Source organism: Ursus americanus, chromosome X (assembly GCF_024610735.1).
Source record: "Ursus americanus isolate L20-20 chromosome X, mUrsAme1.1.p, whole genome shotgun sequence".
Taxonomy (NCBI): Eukaryota; Metazoa; Chordata; class Mammalia; order Carnivora; family Ursidae; genus Ursus; species Ursus americanus.
The window spans coordinates 68168917-68192658 of NC_142164.1; positions in this window are offsets into that span (position 1 = coordinate 68168917).

Here is a 23742-nt window from a genome sequence, read left to right on the forward strand (position 1 = left end):
GTAAATGAAGTCTAAAGAAAGAAATAATAATGACTAAAGAAAGAATAAATGATATGGAAACAAAAAAAACTACAATACAACAGATCAATGAAAGGAGAAGCTTGCTTCTTGAAGAAATTAATAAAATTGATGAACAGCTAGACAAACTTATCAAAAGGAAAAGAGAAATGACCCGCATAAAAAAGTCACAAATGAGAGAGGAGTAATAACAACCAACACCACAGAAATACAAACAATTTAAGAGAATATTATGAAAAATTGTATATCAAAAAATTGCACAATTTGGTAGAAATGGATAAATTACTAGAAACATGTAACTATAAAAACTGAAACAGGAAGAAATAGAAAACCTGAACAGACTTATAACCAGTAAACAAATTGAATCAGTAACCCAAAATTTCCCAACAAATTAAAGTCCAGGGAGGATGGCTTCACAGGGGAATTCTACCAAACATTTAAAGAACAGTTAATACCTATTCTTCTCAAATTATTCAAAAAAAAAAAAAAAGGAAATGGAAGGAAAACTTCCACATTCATTCTGAGGCCAACATTACCCTGATACCAAAACCAAAGACTCCACCAAAAAAGAACTACTACATGTGTATCCCTGATAAACATGGATGCGAAAATTCTCAATAAAATACTAGCAAATCGAATCTAACAATACATTAACAGAATAATTCACCACAATCAATTGGGATCTATTCCTGGCCTGCAAGGGTTCAGTATTTGCAAATCAAACAACATGGTATACCACATTAATAAAAAAAAAGGACAAGAACCATATGATCCTTTCAACAGATGCAGAAAAAGCATTTGACAATGTAAAACATATATTCTTGATAAAAACCCTCCACAAAGTAGGGTTAGAGGGAACATAGCTCAGCATAATAAAGGCCATATATGAAAAACCCACAGCTAGTATCATCCTCTATGGGAAAAAACTGAGAGCTTTTCCTCTAAGGTCAGGAAGAAGACAGGGATGTCTACTCTCACCACTCTCACCACTCTTATTTAACACTGGAAGTCCTACCTACAACAATGAGACAACAAAAAGAAATAAAAGGCATCCAAATTGGCAAGGAAGAAGTCAAACTTTCACTATTTGCAGATGACATGATATTCCATACAGAAAACCTGAAAGACTGCACCAAAAACTTGCTAGAACTGATACATGAATTCAGTAATATCTCCAGATACAAAATCAATGTACATAAATCTGTTGTATTTCTATATACCAATAATGAAATACTAGAAAGAGAAATAAAAAAAGTAATCCCATTTACAGTTGCACCCGAAACCATAAGATACCTGGGAATAAACCTAACCAAAGAGGCAAATGTTCTACTCTGAAAACTACAAAACACTGATGAAAGAAATTGAAGATGACAACAAACAAATTGAAAGACATTCCGTGCACATGGATTGGGAGAACCGGTATTGATAAAATGTCCATTCTCTCCAAAGCAATCTGTGAAGTTAAGGAAATCCCTGTGAAGCTGCCAACAGCATTTTTCACAGTGCTAGAACAAAGAAGCCTAAAATTTGTATGGAACCACAAAGGACCCCTAATAGCCAAAGCAAACTTGAAAAACAAAACCAAAGCTGGAGGCATTACAATCCCATATTTCAAGATATACTACAAAGCTGTAATAATCAAAACAGTATAGTACTAGTAAAAAAATGGACAAATAGATCAATGGAACAGTATAGAGAGTCCAGAAATAAAAACACACCTTTCTGGTCAATTTATATATAACAAAAGAGGCAAGAATATAAAATAGGAAAAGAACAATCTCTTCAACAAATGGTGCTGGGAAAACTGGACAGCTACATGCAAAAGAATGAAACTGGACCACTTTCTTACACCATACACAAAAATAAATTCAAAATGGAGTAAAGACTTAAATGTGAGGTAGGATACCATTAAAATCCTAGAGTAGAACACAGGGAGTAACCTCTTTGACACCAGCCTTAGCAACTTCTTACTATATATGTCACCTGAGGCAAGGGAAAGAAAAGTGAAAATAAACCATTGGGACTGCATCAAATAAAAAAGATTTTGCACAGCAAAGGGAACAACCAACAAAACAAAAAGGCAACCTACTGAATGAGAGAATATATTACAAACGATATATCTGATAATGGGTTAATACCCAAAAACTTAGATTTTGAAGTCACAGAATATCGAAGAGGAGTTAAGATGGTGGAGGAGTAGGGGTCCCCTTTTTCAGCTGGTCCCCTGAGTCGAGCTGGAGAGGTACCAGACCATCCTGAACACCCACGGAATCAGCCTGAGACATAGGAAGATACATCTGGATCTCTACAAATGAACACCTCCAGCACTGAGTATTGAGGTACGAAGCAGGGAGCTGTGAATCTGCGCACAGATACCAGAAGATAAACGGAAAGGGGAGGGAGCTGCCGCATTCGGGCGCCGGGAAGCAGTAGCCACATGCACTGGGGAGTGGGAAGACTTGCGACCAGCACCCTCGAGAGAGCAGACTGAGAACGTGAGCCAGGGAACAAGCAAGACCAGACTGAAAACTGGAGCTTTGGAGTGCACGAACCACACTGAAACGGAGCTCCGGAGTGCGCAGGGGTGGCTGGCAGCTGGCGGTGTTAGAAACACAAAGGACAGAGACGCGCCGGCCCTGGAAGTGAGGGCTGGGACTCCGGCTGTGGGGTGCACATCCCAGGACGCTGAAGGGTTTAGCAACACAAAGAGAAACAGAGTTAGAGTGCCCAGAAGACCCCAGGGGAGAGCAGTCTGCGATCCCTCTGTTCTGAGACAGATGCTGGGATTCTGTTACTGCTGCTTTGACTCTCCGAAGAGGCACAGCAAACCACCAGGGAAAGCTGCCAGAGAACAAAAGTCTGGAAAAACCGGCTCACAGTGTGCCCATCCCCCCTCGCAGGGGAAGGGAGACTCTCCCCAAACAGGGTTGCCTGAGTATCGGCACGGCAGGCTCCTCCCCCAGAAGGCAGGCTGAAAAATAAAGAAGCCCACATCCCTAAGGTCCTTATAAAACAGGTGCACACAGCGTGGGTCCTGGTCAATAATTTGGGCTCTGGGCAACCCGGCAACCTCTCCTCATCAGAATGATGAGAAGGAGAAATCCCCCCCAGCAAAGAAAAGACAATGAGTCTGTGGCCTCTGCCACAGAACTAATGGATATGGATATAACCAAATTAACAGAAATGGAGTTCAGAGTAACAATGGTCAAGATGATGTGTAGATTTAAAAAAAATAGTAATGAAAATATTAATGAGAATGTAGAATCTCTAAGGGAGGAAATGAGAGCAAATCTGGCAGAAATTAAAAATACTATGAATCAAATGAAGTCAAAACTAGATACTCTGAAGGCCAGGGTGAATGAGGTAGAATAACGAATCGGCGAATTGGAGGATGGGATGGCAGAAGAGAAAGCTAAGACAGAAACTTGGATCAAAAAAATCCAATCTCAAAATTGTAGGTTAGGGGAGATTACTGACACAATAAAACGTTCCAATGTCAGAATCATTGGCATCCCCGAGGGGGTGGAGAAAAACTGAGGTCTAGAAGAGATATTTGAACAAATTGTAGCTGAAAACATTCCTAATATAGCAAAGAAAACAAGCATTCGTGCCCAAGAGGCAGAGATGATCCCTCCCAAGCTCAACCAGGACAAACCTACGCCACGTCACGTCATAGTGCATTTTGCAAATATTAGATCCAAGGATACAGTATTGAAAGTGGCCAGGGCAAAAAAATTTCTCGCGTACCAAGGCAAAGGTATCAGAATTATGTCAGACCTGTCTACACAGACCTGGAATTGAGAAAGGGTTGGGGGGGGGCATATTTAAAGCTCTTTCAGAGAAAAACATGCATCCAAGGATCCTTTATCCAGCAAGGCTGTCATTCAGAATTGATTGAGAGATAAAGACCTTCCAGAATGGCCAGTGACTAAACAATTTCGTAACCATGAAAGCAGCCCTACAGGAGATATTAAGGGGGGTTCTATAAAAATAAAAAGGCCCCAAGAGTGATACAGAACAGAAAGTCACAATCTATAGAAACAAAGACTTTACAGGCAACATGGCATCATTAAAATCATATCTGTCAATAATCACTCTAAATGTAAATAGCCTAAATGCTCCCATAAAGCACCACAGGGTTGCAGATTGAAGAAAAAGACATGACTCATCCATTTGCTGTCCACAAGAGACTAATTTTGAACCTAAATATACATTCAGACTGAAAGTAAAGGGATGGAATACCATCTTTCATGCCAATGGACCTCAAAAGAAAGCTGGGGTAGCAATTCTCATATCAGACAGATTGGATTTTAAACTAAAGACTATAGTTAGAGACACCAAAGGGCACTATATTATTCTTAAAGGATGTATCCAACAAGTGGATATGACAATTATAAATATATATGCCCCCGACAGGGGAGTAGCAAGATACACAAGCCAACTCTTAACTGCAATAAAGAGACATATAGATAAAAATACGTTAATTGTAGGGAACCTCAACAATCCACTATCAGCAATAGATGGATCACCTAAGCAGAAAATCAACAAAGAAACAAAAGCTTTGAATACCATACTCGATGAGTTGGACCTCATAGATATATACAGAACACTACACCCCAGAACCAAAGAATACTCATTCTATTCTAATGCCCATGGAACATTCTCAAGAATAGAGCAGGCTCTGGGTCACAAAACAGGTCTCAACCAATAACAAAAGACAGAAATTATTCCCTCCATATTCTCAGACCACAATGCTTTGAAATTGGAACTCAACCACAAGGAAAAATTTGGAAGAAACTCAAACACTTGGAGACTAAGAACCAATCTGCTCAAGAAATATTCGATAAACCAGGAAATCAAAAATCAATTTAAACCACTTATGGAGACCAATGAGAATGAAACACAATGGTCCCAAACCTATGGGACACTGCAAAGGCAGTCCTAAGGGGAAAATACATAGCCATCCAAGCCTCACTCAAAAACATAGAAAAATCTAAAATGCAGTTTTTATATTCTCACCTCAAGAAGCTGGAACAGCAACAGAGGGACAGGCCTAATCCATGCACGAGAAAGCAGTTAATCAAGATTAGAGCAGAGATCAATGAATTAGAATCCAGGAGCACAGTAGAGCAGATCAACAGAACTAGAATCTGGTTCTTTGAAAGAATAAATAAAATAGAAAAGCCACTGGCAAGACTTATCCAAGAGAATAGAGAAAGGACCCAAATTAATAAATATGAATGAAAAGGGAGAGGTCAAATCCAATACCAATGAAATAGGAAGAATTATTAGAAACTTTATCAACACCTTTATGACAATAAATTAAGCAATCTAGAAGAGATGGAGGCCTTCCTGGAAAGCCATAAACTACCAAGACTGAAACAGGAAGAAATTGATTTTTTTAAAAAGACCAATTAATTATGAAGAGATTGACACAGTGATTAAAAACCTTCCAAAAAACAAAACACCAGGGCTTGATGGATTTCCCGGGGAATTCTACCAAACATTCAAAGAAGAAATAATACCTATTCTCCTAAAGCTATTTCAAAAAATAGAAACAGAAGGAAAGCTACCAAATTCATTCTATGAGGCCAATATTACCTTGATCACCAAACCAGGCAAAGACCCCATCAAAAAGGAGAATTACAGACTGATTTCCCTTTTGAATATGGATGCCAAAATTCTCAACAAGATCCTTGCTAATAGGATCCAACAGTACATTAAAAGGATTATCCATCATGAACAAGTGGGATTCATCCCTGGGATGGAAGGGTGGTTCAACATTCGCAAATCAATCAATGTATTAGATTTTATCCAGAAAGAAAAATTCAAAAATCATATGATTCTCTCAATAGATGCAGAAAAGCATTTGACAAAATACAGCATCCTTTCCTGATTAAAACCCTTCAGAGTGTCGGGATAGAGGGTACATTCCTCAACCTCATAAAAACCATCTATGAAAAGCCTACAGCAAATATCATTCTCAATGGGGAAAAGCTTGAAGCCTTTCCCTTAAGATCAGGAAAACGACAAGGATGCCCACTCTCACCACTATTATTCGACATAGTACTAGAAGTCCTTGCAACAGCAATCAGACAACAAAAAAGGATAAAAGGTATCCAAATTGGCAAAGAAGAAGTCAAACTGTCTCTCTTTGCAGATGACATGGTACTCTATATGGAAAACCCAAAAGAATCCACTCCCAAGCGATTAGAATTTATAGAGCAATTCAGTAATGTGGCGGGATACAAAATGAATGCTAAGAAATCAGTTGCATTTGTATACATGAACAATGAGACTGATGAAAGAGAAATTAGGGAATCCATCCCATTTACAATAGCACCAAAAACGATACGTTACCTTGGAAATAATTTAACCAGAGACGTAAAGGATCTATATTCTAGAAACTATAAAGCACTCTTGAAGGACATTGAAGAAGACACAAAATGATGGAAAAATATCCCATGTTCATGGAACGGAAGAATAACATAGTTAAAATGTCCATGCTACCCAGAGCAATCTACACTTTTAATGCTATCCCGATCAAAATACCAATGACATTTTTCAAAGAAATGGAAAAAACAGCCCTTACATTTGTGTGGAACCAGAAAAGGCCCTGAATTGCCAAGGAATTGTTGAAAAGGAAAAACAAAGCTGGGGGCATCACAATGCCGAATTTCAAGTTGTACTACAAAGCTGTAATCACAAAGACAGCATGGTACTGGCACAAAGACAGACACATAGACCAATGGAACAGAATAGAGAACCCAGAAATGGACCCTCGGCTCTTTGGGCAACTAATCTTTGATAAAGCAGGAAAAACTTCCAGTGGCAAAAAGAGAGTCACTTCAATAAATGGTGCGGGGAAAATAGGACAGCTACATGCAGAGAATGAAACTTGACCACTCTCTCACACCATACACAAAGATAAACTCCAAATGGATGAAAGACCTCGATGTGAGACAGGAATCCATCAAAATCCTAGAGGAGAACATAGGCAGCAACCTCTACGTCATTGGCCACAGCAACTTTTTCATGACACATCTATGAAGGCAAGAGAAACAAAAGATAAAATGAACTTGTGGGCCTTCATCAAGATAAAAAGCTTCTGCACAGCCAACGAAGCAGTCAAAAAAACTAAGAGGCAGCCCACAGAATGAGAGAAGATATTTGCAAATGATACTACAGATAAAAGACTGATATCCAAGATGTACAAAGAACGTCTCAAACTCAATACATGAGAAACAAATAAACAAATCATAAAATGGGCAGAAGATATGAACAGACACTTTTCCAACACAGACATGCAAATAGCTAACAGACACATGAAAAAATGTTCAAAATCATTAGCCATCAGGGAAATTCAAATCAAAACCACATTGAGATACCACCTTACACCAGTTAGAATGGCAAAAATTGACAAGGCAAGAAACAAAAATTGTTGGACAGGATGTAGAGAAAGGGGATCCCTCTTACATTGCTGGTGGGAATGCAAGTTGGTACAGCCACTTTTCACAAAACTGTGGAGGTACCTCAGAAAGTTGAAAATTGAGCTACCCTATGATCCAGCCATTGCACTACTGGGTATTTACCCCAAAGATACAGATGTAGTGAGGAGAACGGCCATGTGTACCCCATTGTTCATAGCAGCATTGTCCACATGAGCTAAATCATGGAAGGAGCCGAGATGCCCTTCAACAGATGACTGGATTAAGAAGTTGTGGTCCATATATACCATGGAATATTACTCGGCTATCAAAAAGAATGATTTCTCAACATTTACTGCAACATGGACGGCACTAGAGGAGATAATGCTAAGTGAAATAAGTCAAGCAGAGAAAGATAATTATCATATGATTTCTCTCATCTATGGAACATAATAACTAGGAAGATCAGTAGGAGAAGAAAGGGATAAAGAAAGGGGGGTAATCAGAAGGGGGAATGAAGCATGAGAGACTATGGACTCTGAGAAAAAACTGAGGCCTTCAGAGGGGAGGTGGGTGGGGGAATGGGATAGGCTGCTTATGAGTGGTGGGGAGGGCACATATTGCATGCTGCTCTGGGTGTTATATGCAACTAATGAGTCATTGAACTTTACATCAAAAACCAAGGATATACTGTACGGTGACTAACATAACATAATAAAAAAATATTTTTAAAAATTTGAGCTACCCTATGATCCAGCCATTGTACTACTGGGTATTTACCCCAAAGATACAGACGTAGTGAAGAGAAGGGCCATATGCACCCCAATGTTCATAGCAGCATTGTCCACAATAGCTAAATCGTGGAAGGAACTGAGATGCCCTTCAACAGATGACTGGATTAAGAAGTTGTGGTCCATATATACAATGGAATATTACTCAGCTATCAGAAAGAACGAGTTCTCAACATTTCCTGCAACATGGACGGCACTGGAGGAGATAATGTTAAGTAAAATAAGTCAAGCAGAGAAAAACAATTATCATGTGGTTTCTCTCATCTATGGAACATAAGAACTAGGAAGATCGGTAGGGGAAGAAAGGGATAAAGAAAGGGGGGGTAATCAGAAGGGGGAATGAAGCATGAGAGACTATGGACTCAGAAACAAACTGAGGGCTTCAGAGGGGAGGGGGTGGGGAAATGGGATGGACTGGTGATGGGTAGTAAGGAGGGCACATTTTGCATGGTGCACTGGGTGTTATACGCAACTAATGAATCATTGAAGTTTACATCAAAAAAAGTAAAAAAATAAAAAAATAAAGAGAGAATAAGGGCAACAAAAAAAATAAAAAAATAAAACATTTCAGAGTGTAGGGATAGAGGGTACATTCCTCAATTTCATAAAAACTATCTAAAAAAGTCTACAGTGAATATCATTCTCAATGGGGAAAAGCTGAAAGCCTTTCCCTTAAGATCAGGAACAGGACAAGGATGCCCACTCTCACCATTATTATTCAACATAGTACTAGAAGTCCTTGCAACAGGAATCAGACAACAAAAACGAATAAAAGGAATCCAAATCGGCAACGAAGAAGTCAAACTGTCTCTTTTCGCAGATGACATGATACTGTATATGGAAAACCGAAAAGACTCCAACCCCATATAACTAGAACTTACAGAGCAATTCAGTAATGTGGTGGGATACAAAATCAATGCTCAGAAATCAGTTGCATTTTTATGCACGAACAATGAGACTGAAGAAAGAGAAATTAGGGAATTGATTCTATTTAGAATAGCACCAAAAATCATACGTTATCTCAGAATTAACTTAACGAGAGACATAAAGGATCTATATTCTAGAAACTACAAATCACTCTTGAAAAACATTGAAGAAGACACAAAAAGACGGAAAAATATTCCATGCTCATGGATCAGAAGAATAAGCATAGTTAAAATGTCTATGCTACCCAGAGCATTCTGTACTTTCAATGCCATCCCGATCAAAATACCAATGACATTTTTCAAAGAACTGTTAACAACAGCTCTTAAATTTATGTGGAACCAGAAATTGTTGAAGGACAAGTAATTTTTGAAAAGGAAAAAGAAAGCTGGGGGCATCACTTTGCCGGATTTCAAGCTATGCTACAGAGCTGTGATCACAAAGACATCATGGTACTGGCACAAAAACAGACACATAGATCAATGGAACAGAATAGAGAACCCAGAAATGGACCCTCGGCTTTTTGGGCAACTAATCATTGACAAAGCAGGAAACCACATCCAGTGGATAAAAAGAGAGTCTCTTCAATAAATGATGTGGGGAAAATTGTACAGCTACATGCAAAGGAATGAAACTTGACCACTCTCTCACACCATACACAAAGATAAACTCCAAATGGATGGAAGACCTCGATGTGAGAGAGGAATCTATCAAAATCCTAGAGGAGAGCCTAGGCAACAACCTCTTAAACATCAGCCACAGCAACTTTTTTCATGACACATCTCCAAAGGCAAGAGATACAAAAGATAAAATGAACTTGTGGGACTTCATCAAGATAAAAAGCTTCTGCACAGCCAAGGAAACAGTCAAAAAACTGAGAGGTAGCCCACGGAATGGGAGAAGATATTTGCAAATGATACTACAGATAAAAGACTGGTATCCAAGATCTACAAAGGACTTCTCAAACTCAATACATGAGAAACAAATAATCAAAACAAAAAATGGGCAGAAAATATGAACAGACACTTTTCCAACACAGACATGCAAATAGCTAACAGACACATGAAAAAATTCAAAATCATTAGCCATCAGGGAAATTCAAATCAAAACCACATTGAGATACCACCTTACACCAGTTAGAATGGCAAAAATTGACAAGAAAGGAAAAAACAAATGTTGGAGAGGATGTGGAGAAAGGGGATCCCTCTTACACTTTTGGTGGGAATGCAAGTTGGTACAGCCACTCTGGAAAACAGTGTGGAGGTCCCTTAAAAAGTTAAAAATAGAGCTACCCTATGATCCAGCCATTGCACTACTGGGTATTTACCCCAAAGATACAGATGTAGTGAAGAGGAGGGCCATGTGCACCCCAATGTTCATAGCAGCATTGTCCATAATAGCTAAATTGTGGAAGGAGCCGAGATGCCCTTCAACAGATGAGTGGATTAAGAAGATGTGGTCCATATATACAGTGGAATATTACTCAGCCATCAGAAAGAATGATTACCCAACATGTGCAGCAACATGGACTGGACTGGAGGAAATTATGCTATGTGAAATAAGTCAAGCAAAGAAAAACAATTATCATACGGTTTCACTCATTTATGGAACCTGAGAAATAGCAGGAAGATCAGTAGGGGAAGGAAAGGAAGAATTAAGGGGGAGTAAACATAAAGGGGAATGAACCATGAGAGACTATGGACTCTGGGAAACAAACTGACGGCTTCAGAGGGGAGTCTTTGGGGGATTGGGTTAGGCTGGTGATGGGTGTTAAGGAGGGCACTATTGCATGGTGCACTGGGTGTTATACACAAATAATGAATCATGGAACACTACAACAAAAACTAAGTATATGCTGTATGGTGACTAGCATAACATAATAAAAATTATTTAAAAAAACTCACAAAACTCAACAGTAAAAAATAATCTAATTAGAAAAGTACATAGGCAGACATTTCACTGTAAAGGATATGCAGTTGGCAAATAATCATATTAAAAGACATCTATCACATCCAGTCATTAATAAAATGTAAATTTAATCCACAAATCTTTTGCACAGTGAAAGAAACCATCAAGAATACCAAAAAAAGCAACTTACTGAGTGGGAGAAGATATTTGCAAATGATATATCATATAAAGGATTAATATTCATAATATATAAAGAACTTATACAACTCAACATGAAAAAAATAATCCACTTTAAAAATGGGCAGAGGACATGAATAGACATTTTTTCCAAAGAAAAATGTATAGATGACCCACAGACACATGAAAATATGCTTAACATCACTAATCATCAGGGAAATGCAAATGAAAACTACAATAAGATATCATGTTATGTCTGTAAGAATGGCTAAAATAAAAAATATAAGAACTAGCAACTGTTGAAAGGATGCAGAAAAAAAAGAAACCTCGTGCACTGTTGGTGGGAATGCAAATTGGTGCAGCCACTCTGGAAAACAATATGAATGTTAGAAGATTAAAAATAGAATTACCATATGATCGAGTAATTGCACTACTGAATATTTACCCAAAGAAAATGAAAACACTATTTCAAAAACATATGCACCTCTCTGTCTGTTGCAGCATTATTTACAATTGCCATGATATAGAAGCAACCCAGGTAAATATATATTACTTAGGTATACAATAAATACTACTCAGCCATAAAAAAGAATGAAATGATGTCATTTGTAAAAACATGGGTGGATCTAGAAGATATAATTTCTAAGTGAAATAAAGAAGACAGAGAAAGGCAAATACTATATGATTTCACTCATATGTGGAATTTAATAAGTAAATGAACAAACAAAGAAAAAAGAGTCAAACAAAAAAACAGACTCTTAAATAAAGCGAACAAACTGGTAGTTACCAGATGGGAGGGGATTGGGGGATGGTGAAATAGATAAAAGGGATTAAGAATACACTTATCGTGATGAGCCCTGAGGAATGTATAGATTTTTTGAATTATTATATTATAAACCTGAAACTAATACAACACTGTATGTTAATTATATTTTAATATTTAAAAAGAAATGAGATATCATTACACATCTATTAGAAGAGTTAAAATAAAAAATAGTGAACACATGAAGTGTTGATGATGATTCATAGAATTGCTTTCTCATACATTATTTTTGGGAATGTAAAATGATACAGCCATTCTGGGAAACAGTTTGGGAGTTCTTAGAAAAATAAACATATGCTTACCATACAAGCTAGCTATTGTATTTCTGGACATTTATCCCAGAGAAATAAATATTTATACACACATAAAAACTGGTGCATGAATATTTAAGGCAGGCTTGTTCATAGTAGCTTTAAAACTTAAAACAAAAATATCCTTTCATAAGTGAAACAAATTGTGATACATTCATGCCATAAAGTCTACTCAGCAATGAAAAGAAATAACTATTGACATACAAAAAAACTTGGATGAATCTTCAGGGATTTACTCTCAGTGAAATAACCACATCCAAATGTCACATTCTGTATGTTTTCCTTTATATAACATTCTTGAAATGGTAAAGTCATAGAAATGGCAAACAGAGTAGAGGTTTTAGAAATATTAATCTCATAAAATGAGTTGATATGTGTTCCCTCTTTTTCCATTTTCTGGAAAAGACTGTGTAGAATTTATGTTAATTTTTTTTCAGATGTTTCTTAGAATTCTCCAGTGAAACCATCTGGGCCTGAAGATAATTTTTCAGGAATTTTAAAATTATGAAGTCAATTTATTTAATAAGTATAAAGCTATTAAAACTATTTAATATTGTTTGAGTCATGATGGTTTGTTGTTTGCAATGAATTGGTCCTTTTTATCAACTTACAAATTTCTGTGTGGATTAATTTATAGTATTCCCTCATTATACTTGCAGCATCTACCAACATCTACAGTAATATCCTGTATTTTTCTGATATTGGTAAATCATATATTTGCTTTTGTTTTCATTGTCAGTCTTGCTAGATGTATGCCAACTTTTTAAAAGATTTATGTATTTGAAAGAGAGAGAGTGGGGGTAAGGGCAGTGGGAAAAGGAGAGAGGATCTCAAGCTAATTCCCCACTGAGCATGGAACCCAACTTGGGGCTTGATCTCATGACCCTGAGATCATGACCTGAGCCAAAACCAAAAGTTAGATGCTCAACTGACTGAGCCACCCAAGTGCCCCAGTGTATGACAATTTTCAAAAAACCCATCTTTTTTTTTCATTGGTTTTCTCTATCCCAGAGGTGATTCTGCACAGAAATCTGCTGCATTTCTATACACCAATAATGAAGCAGCAGGAAGAGAAATTAAGGAATCACTTCCATTTACAATTCCACCAAAAACAATAAGATACCTAGGAATAAAACTAACCAAAATAGTGAAAGATCTGTACTCTGAAAACTATAAACTACTGATGATATAATGTAAGGAGACACAAAGAAATGGAAAGACATTCCATGCTCATGGACTGGAAGAACAAATATTGTTAAATGCTTCCTCTCAGGGACATGCTCCAAGTAGAGGGAATATCTTTCCCCAAGTGCCCTAGGAATTCTTCAGATCACTGTTTCCACCCTGCATCACTCCAACATCCATTCATGATAAAAAAAAAAAAACTCGATAAAGTAGGCTTAGAGGGAACAAACCTCAATATTGATTTTGTATCCTGTGAGTTCACTGAATTCCTTTATCAGTTCTAGTAGTTTTTTGGTGGAGTCTTTTGGGTTTTCTATATATCTTCAATATAAAATGTTTCTGCACGTTGAAGGAAACAATCAAGAAAACTAAAAGGCAATCAACAGAATGGGAGAAGCTAATTGCAATCAATATATCTGATAAAGCATTAGTATCTAAAATATATAAAGAACTTATCAAACTCAACACACCAAAATCAGACAAATCCAGTTAAAAATGGGTAGAAGACATGGATAGACACTTTTCCAAAGAAGACATCCAGATGGCATATATATATATATATATATATATATATATATATATATATATATATATGAAAAGATGCTCAGGGGGTCGGAGTTAAGATGGCGGAGGGGTAGGAGACACCTTTTTCAGCCGGTCCCCCGAGTCGAGCTGGATAGGTACCAGACCAGCCTAAACAACCATGGAACCAGCCTGAGACGCAGGAAGACGCATCTAGATCTCTACAAATGAACAACTCCAGCGCTGAGTATTGAGGTACGAAGCGGGGAGCCATGAAACCGCGCACAGATATCGGAAGATAAACGGAAGGGGGAGGGAGCCGCCGCATTTGGGCGCCGGGAAGCGGCAGCCACTTGCACGGGGGAGCGGGCGGGCTCGTGGTTGGCACCCGCAAAACAGCAGACTGAGACCGTGAGCCGGGTGCGTGCGCCACCAGGCATCTCGCGGAACACCGGAATCCCGGTGCGCTCACTGGATCCAGACTGAGACCGGGAGCTTCCGGAGCGCGCGCGGGGCGGCTGGCGGCTGGCGGCTGGTGGCGTTAGAAACACAAAGGACAGAGACGCGCCGGCCCTGGAAGTGAGCGCTGGGACACCAGGTGTGGGGCGCACATCCCGGGATGCTGCAGGGTTGAGCAGCACCAACAGTAGCAGAGTTAAAGTGGCCAGAACATTAGTAGAGAACGGGCCGCAATCCCTCTGTTCTGTGACAGAGGCTGAAATTCGGCCGCTGCTGCTCTGACTCTCAGAAGAGGCACAACAGACTGCCAGGGAAAGCCGCCAGAGAACAAAAGCCTGGAAATACCGGCTCAGAGAGTGTCCATCCCCATTCCCCCTCGCAGGGGACACGGAGACTCTACCCAAACAGGGTTGCCTGAGTATCGGCGCGCCAGGCCCCTCCCCCAGAACACAGAAGGCAGGCTGAAAAATCAAGAAGCCCAAAACCCGGGCGCCAGGGTGGCGCAGTCATTGAGCGCCTGTCTTCGGCTTAAGGCATGATCCCGGCATTCGGGAAAGGAGTCCCTCAACGGGCTCCTCCGCTGGGAGCCTGCTTCTTCCTCTCCCATTCCCGTGCTTCTGTTCCCTCTCTCGCTGGTTGGCTGCCACATAAATAAATAAATAAAATCTTTAAAGAAGAAGCCCACATCCCTAAGATCCCTATAAAACAAGGGGCACGGCCTGGGACCCAGTCAATAATTTGGGCTCTGGAAACCCCGCACCTCTCCTCATCAGAATGACAAGAAGGAGAAGCCCCCCACCCAGCAAAGAAAAGACAGTGAGGCTGTAGCCTCTGCCACAGAAATAATGGATATGGATGTAACCAAATTATCAGAAATGGAATTCAGAGTAACGATGGTCAAAATGATGAGTAGAATTGAAAAAACTATTAACGAAAAGGTTACTGAGAATATAGAATCCCTAAGGACAGAAATGAGAACGAATCTGACAGAAATTAAAAATTCTATGAGCCAAATGCAGGCAAAACTAGAGGCTCTGATGGCCAGGGTCGCAGAAGCAGAGGAACGGGTTAATGAATTGGAGGATGGGTTAATAGAGGAAAAAATGAAAATAGAAGATGGTCTTAAAAAAATCCATGCCAACGAATGTAGGTTACGGGAGATTACTGACTCAATGAAACGATCCAATATTAGAATCATCGGCATCCCCGAGGGGGTGGAGAAAAACAGAGGTCTAGAAGAGATATTTGAAAAAATTGTAGCTGAAAACTTCCCTAATCTAGCGAGGGAAACAAACATTCGTGTCCAAGAGGCAGAGAGGACCCCTCCCAAGCTCAACCACGAAAACCTACGCCACGTCACGTCATAGTGCATTTCGCAAATACTAGATGCAAGGATACAGTATTGAAAGCGGCCAGGGCAAAGAAATTTCTCACGTACCAAGACAAAGGCATCAGAATTACATCAGACCTGTCTACACAGACCTGGAATGAGAGAAAGGGTTGGGGGAGCATATTTAAAGCTCTTTCAGAGAAAAACATGCAGCCAAGGATCCTTTATCCAGCAAGGCTGTCATTCAGAATTGATGGAGAAATAAAGACATTTCAGAATCGCCAGTCACTAACCAATTTTGTAACCACAAAACCAGCCCTACAGGAGATATTACGGGGGGTTCTATAAAAGTAAAAAGGCCCCAAGAGTGATACAGATCAGAAAGTCAAAGCCAATACAAACAAACACTTTACTGGCAACATGGCATTATTAAAATCATATCTCTCAGTAATCAGTCTTAATGTACATGGTTTGAACCATCCCATAAAACGCCACAGGGTTGCAGATTGGATAAAAAGAAATGACCCATCCATTTGCTGTCCACAAGAGACTCATTTCGAACCCAAAGATGCATTCAGACTGAGAGTAAGGGGATGGAGTACCATCATTCATGCAAATGGACCTCAAAAGAAAGCTGGGGTAGCAATTCTCATATCAGATAAATTGGATTTTAAACTACAGACTATAGGGGCGCCTGGGTGGCACAGCGGTTAAAGCGTCTGCCTTCGGCTCAGGGCGTGATCCCGGCGTTCCGGGTTCGAGCCCCACGTCAGGCTCCTCCTCTATGAGCCTGCTTCTTCCTCTCCCACTCCCCCTGCTTGTGTTCCCTCTCTCGCTGGCTGTCTCTATCTCTGTCGAATAAATAAATAAAAAATCTTTAAAAAAAAAAACAAACTACAGACTATAGATAGAGATGCAGAAGGGCACTATATTATTCTTAAAGGAAGTATTCAACAAGTGGATATGACAATTATAAATATATATGCCCCCAACAGGGGAGCAGCAAGATACACAAGTCAACTCTTAACCAGAATAAAGAGACATATAAATAAAAATACATTAATAGTAGGGGACCTCAACACTCCAATATCAGAAATAGACATAACACTCTGGCAAAAACTAAGCAAAGAATCAAAGGCTTTGAATGCCATACTCCACAAGTTGGACCTCATAGATATATATAGAACACTACACCCCAGAACCAAAGAATACTCATTCTATTCTAATGCCCATGGAACATTCTGAAGAATAGACCATGTTCTGGGACACAAAACAGGTCTCAACCGATACCAAAAGATTGAAATTATCCCCTGCATATTCTCAGACCACAATGCTCTGAAATTGGAACTCAACCACAAGGAAAAATTTGGAAGAAACTCAAACACTTGGAGACTAAGAACCATCCTGCTCAGGAATGACTCAATAAACCAGGAAATCAAAAATCAAATTAAACAATTTATCGAGACCAATGAGAATGAAAATACAACAGTCCAAAACCTATGGGATAGTGCAAAGGCAGTCCTAAGGGGGAAATACATAGCCATCCAAGCCTCACTCAAAGGAATAGAAAAATCTAAAATGCAGTTTTTATAATCTCACCTCAAGAAGCTGGAACAGGAACAGACGGACAGGCCTAATCCACGCACGAGGAAGCAGTTGACCAAAATTAGAGCTGAAATCAATCAAGCAGAAACCAGAAGTACAGTAGAGCAGATCAACAGGACAAGAAGCTGGTTCTTTGAGAGAATCAATAAAATTGACAAACCACTGGCAAGACTTATCCAAAAGAAAAGAGAAAGGACCCAGATTATTAAAATTATGAATGAAAAAGGAGAGGTCACGAAGAGCACCATTGAAATTGGAAGGATTATTATTTATTTTTATCAACAGCTATATGCCAATAAACTAAGCAATCTGGAAGAGATGGAATCCTTCCTGGAAACCTATAAACTACCAAGATTGAAACCAGAAGAAATTGATTCCTTTAACAGGCCAATTAATTATGAAGAAATTGAGTCAGTGAAAAACAACCTTCCAAATAACAAAACTCCAGGCCCGGATGGTTTTCCTGGGGAATTCTACCAAACATTCAAAGAAGAAATAATACCTATTCTCCTAAAGGTATTTCAAAAAATAGAAACAGAAGGAAAGCTACCAAACTCATTCTATGAGGCCAATATTACTTTGATCCCCAAACCAGGCAAAGATCCCCTCAAAAAGGAGAATTACAGACCGATTTCCCTAATGAATATGGATGCCAAAATCCTCAACAAGATACTTGCTAATAGAACCCAACAGTACATTAAAAGGATTATCCATCACGATCAAGTGGGATTCATACCTGGGATGCAAGCATGGTTCAATATTCACAAATCAATCAGCGTGATACATCATATCAACAAGAAAAGACTCAGGAACCATATGATCCTCTCAATTGATGCAGAAAAAGCATTTGACAAAATACAGCATCCTTTCCTGATTAAAACCCTTCAGAATGTAGGAATAGAAGGTACATTTCTCAATCTCATAAAAGCCATCTATGAAAAGCCTACTGCAAATATTATTCTCAATGGGGAAAAGCTGGAAGCCTTTCCCTTAAGATCAGGAACTCGACAAGGATGCCCACTCTCGCCACTATTATTCAACATAGTACTAGAAGTCCTTGTAACAGCAATCAGACGACAAAAAGGGATCAAAGGTATTCAAATCGGCAAAGAAGAAGTCAAAATGTCTCTCTTTGCAGATGACATGATACTCTATATGGAAAACCCAAAAGAAGCCACTCCCAAACTATTAGAAGTTATAGAGCAATTCAGTAACGTGGCGGGATACAAAATCAATGCTCAGAAATCAGTTGCATTTCTGTACACGAATAACGAGACCGAAGAAAGAGAAATTAGGGAATCCATCCCATTTACAATAGCACCAAAAACCATACGTTACCTTGGAATTAACTTAACCAGAGACGTAAAGGACCTATATTCTAGAAACTATAAATCACTCTTGAAAGACATTGAGGAAGACATAAAAAGATGGAAAGATATTCCATGCTCATGGATTGGAAGAATTAACATAGTTAAAATGTCCATGCTACCCAGAGCAATCTACACTTTCAATGCTATCCCGATCAAAATACCGAGGACATTTTTCAAAGAACTGGAACAAACAGTCCTTAAATTTGTATGGAAACAGAAAAGGCCCCGAATCTCCAAGGAACTGTTGAAAAGGAAAAACAAAGCTGGGGGCATCAAAATGCCAGATTTCGAGCTGTACTACAAAGCTGTGATCACAAAGACAGCATAGTACTGGCACAAAAACAGACACATAGACCAATGGAACAGAATAGAGAGCCCAGAAATGGACCCTCGGCTCTTTGGGCAACTAATATTTGATAAAGCAGGAAAAAACATCCGGTGGGAAAAAGACAGTCTCTTCAATAAATGCTGCTGGGAAAATTGGACAGCTACATGCAAGAGAATGAAACTTGGCCACTCTCTCACACCATACACAAAAATAAACTCCAAATGGATGAAAGACCTCGATGTGAGACAGGAATCCATCAAAATTCTAGAGGAGAACATAGGCAACAACCTCTACGACATCGGCCAAAGCAACCTTTTTCATGACACATCCCCAAAGGCAAGAGAAACAAAAGATAAAATGAATTTATGGGACTTCATCAAGATTAAAAGTTTTTGCACAGCCAAGGAAACAGTCAGAAAAACTAAGAGGCAGCCCACGGAATGGGAGAATATATTTGCAAATGACACTACAGATAAAGGACTGGTATCCAAGATCTACAAAGAACTTCTCAAACTCAATACACGAGAAACAAATAAACAAATCAAAAAATGGGCAGAAGATATGAACAGACACTTTTCCAATGAAGACATACAAATGGCTAACAGACACATGAAAAAATGTTCAAAATCATTAGCCATCAAGGAAATTCAAATCAAAACCACACTGAGATACCACCTTACGCCAGTTAGAATGGCAAAAATAGACAAGGCAAGAAACAACAATTGTTGGAGAGGATGTGGAGAAAGGGGATCCCTCCTACATTGTTGGTGGGAATGCAAGTTGGTACAGCCACTCTGGAAAACAGTGTGGAGGTCCCTTAAAAAGTTAAAAATTGAGCTACCCTATGACCCAGCCATTGCACTACTGGGTATTTACCCCAAAGATACAGACATAGTGAAGAGAAGGGCCATATGCACCCCAATGTTCATAGCAGCAATGTCCACAATAGCTAAATTGTGGAAGGAGCCGAGATGCCCTTCAACAGATGACTGGATTAAGAAGTTGTGGTCCATATATACGATGGAATATTACTCAGCTATCAGAAAGAATGAGTTCTCAACATTTGCTACAACATGGACAGCACTGGAGGAGATAATGCTAAGTGAAATAAGTCAAGCAGAGAAAGACAACTATCATATGATTTCTCTCATCTATGGAACATAAGAACTAGGATGATCGGTAGGGGAAGAAAGGGATAAAGAAAGGGGGGGTAATCAGAAGGGGGAATGAAACATGAGAGACTATGGACTATGAGAAACAAACTGAGGACTTCAGAGGGGAGGGGGGTGGGGGAATGGGATAGACCGGTGATGGGTAGTAAGGAGGGCACGTATTGCATGGTGCACTGGGTGTTATACACAACTAATGAATCATCGAGCCTTACATCGGAAACCGGGGATGTACTGTATGGTGACTAACATAATATAATAAAAAATCATTAAAAAAATAAAAAATAAAAAAATAAACCTTGAAGGACTACTAGGACAGTCAGAGACCACTATCAAGTTGGTTGAACTTCACATTCTCTGAAAGACCTAGAGAAGGTCATGTTGAGATCTGAGGTAAAAGTCCTGTGTTTGAATAAAAAGCACTGTATTTTGATCCAAAAAAAATGGCAAAAATAGAGAAGGCAAGAAACAACAATTGTTGGAGAGGATGTGGAGAACGGGGATCCCTCCTACATTGTTGGTGGGAATGCAAGTTGGTACAGCCACTCTGGAAAACAAGGTGGAGGTCCCTTAAAAAGTTAAAAATTGAGCTACCCTATGACCCAGCCATTGCACTACTGGGTATTTACCCCAAAGATACAGACGTAGTGAAGAGAAGGGCCATATGCACCCCAATGTTCATAGCAGCAATGTCCACAATAGCTAAATCGTGGAAGGAGCCGAGATGCCCTTCAACAGACGACTGGATTAAGAAGTTGTGGTCCATATATACAATGGAATATTACTCAGCTATCAGAAAGAACGAGTTCTCAACATTTGCTGCAACATGGACGGCACTGGAGGAGATAATGCTAAGTGAAATAAGTCAAGCAGAGAAAGACAACTATCATATGATTTCTCTCATCTATGGAACATAAGAACTAGGATGATCAGTAGGGGAAGAAAGGGATAAAGAAAGGGGGGGTAATCAGAAGGGGGAATGAAACATGAGAGACTATGGAATATGAGAAACAAACTGAGGACTTTAGACGGGAGGGGGTGGGGGGAATGGGATAGACCGGTGATGGGTAGTAAGGAGGGCACGTATTGCATGGTGCACTGGGTGTTATACACAACTAATGAATCATCAAGCCTTACATTGGAAACCGGGGATGTACTGTATGGTGACTAACATAATATAATAAAAAAATCATTAAAATAAAAAAAAGAAAAGATGTTCAATATCACTAATTATCAGGGAAACACAGGAAACAGCAGATGTTGTTGAGTGAGGATAAGGGGAACCCTCTTGCACTCTTGGTGGGAATGCAAATGGTGTAGCCATTCTGGAAAACAGCATGGAAGTTCCTCAAAAAATTAAAAATAGAACTACCCCACAACCAAGTTATTGCACTACTAGGTATTTACCGAAAGAATATAGAAATACTGATTCAAAGGGAAACATGCACCCCAATGTTTATAGCAGCATTATCTATAATAGCCAAATTATGGAAAGAGCTCAAATGTCCACTGGCTGATGAATGGATAAAGAAGATATGGTAGATATATGCAATGGAATATTACCCAGCCATAAAAAGAATGAAATCTTGCCATTTGTCATGACGTGATTGTAGCTAGAGAGTATTATGCTCAGCAACATACATCAGTCAGATAAAGAGAAATACCATATAATTTCACTCATATGTGGAATTAAGAAACAAAACAAATGGGTATGGGGGGAAAAGAGAGGCAAACCAAGACATAGTCTCTTAACTAGAGAAAACAAACTGATGGCTACCCAAGGGAAGGTGGGTGGGGGTTGGGTTAAGTGGGTGGTGGTATTAAGAAGGGCACTTCTGGTGAACATTGGGTGCTGTATGTAAGTGATGAATCACTAAATTGTACACCTGAAATTATTACACTGTATGTTAAGTTACTAGAATTTAAATAAAAACTTAAAAAAAAACCCCACATTCTTTATCTCTCCTTCATTGATGAATGGTAACCTTGTTGGGGAGAGTGTTTTTTGTTGTAGTTTTATTTTTTAAGATTTATTAATTTGAGGGAGAGAGAGAGAGAATGAGCAGGAAGAGGGCAGAGGGAGGAAAGAATCCTGAAGCAGACTCCCTGCTGAGTGTGGAGCCTGATGCAGGGCTCGATCCCAGGACCCCAAGATCATGACCTGAGCTGAAATCAAGGGTCAGCTGCTCAACCAACTGAGCCACCCAGGTACCCCTGGTTGTAGGTTTTGAGTATATCATGCCAATTTCTTCTGACCTTCTAAGTTTCTGCTGAAAAATCAGCTGATAGCTTTATGGGTTTTCCTTTGTACTTAACTAGTCACTGCTTTCTTGTTGCTTTTAAGAGTCTCTCTTTATTTTTAAATTTGCCATTTTAATTGTTACTTGTCTTGGTGCGGACCTCCTCGGGTTCTTCTTATTTGGGACTCTCTTTGATTACTGGACCTGGATGTCTGTTTCATTCTTCAGGTTCAGAAATTTTCAGCTATTATTTTTTCAAATAAGATTCCTGACTCTTTGTCTTTCTTATCTCTTTAGAGACCTGTATAATGTAAATATTGGTACATTTGATGTTGTCCCAGATGTCCCTGAATCTATCCTTTTTTAAGTTATTTTATTTTCTTTTGCTGTGTAGCTTGTATGCTAAACCCTTTCTTCCAGATTCCTGATTTGTTGCTGTTCTTCTTCTAATCTGATGTTGATTCCTTCTAGTTTCTTTTATTTTATGGTTATTATATTCTTCAGCTTTGATTTTTTTTAATATTTTTGTCCTGTTTGTTGAAATTCTGTCTGAGTTCATCCACTTTTCTCTCAAGTTTGGTAAGCATCTTTATTATCATTACTTTGAACTCTTCATCAGGTTGATTGCTTATCTTCATTTCAATTGGTTCTATTTCTGGTTTTGTCTTGTTCCTTCTTTTGGAACATATTATATTCTCTCCTCATTTTTTTTTTGATGTCCTGTGTTTGTTTCTATGAATTAGGGTAAAAAGCTACCTCTCCCAGTGTTGAAGAAGTGGCCTTGTGAAAAACATCTCCTGGGTAGACTGTGTGTGCCTGGTGGGTTTTGCTGGCTGCTTAGAGCTGTATTGTTTGCTTCCTAGAGTTTTCTGGGTACTTTATGTTGGGACCACTCTGGTGGGATGACTGGAGTTGAAGCGGGCAGCAGATAGGGGGTTCCAGTGTGCTCTATTGAGGAGTCATCCTGTTGAAATAGTTGGATTTTAAGAGGGCACAGGTGTGGACCAGGGGCTTCCAGGGCATTTGAGCATGAGAGTGCCCTGAGGGACATCTGGAGCTGAAGTAGATGTGGACCAGGTGGTCCTGGGGTGCTTCAAATAGGGGATGCCTTGCAAATTGGTTGGAGTTGCAGTGGATGTGAGCCTGCAGTTTATG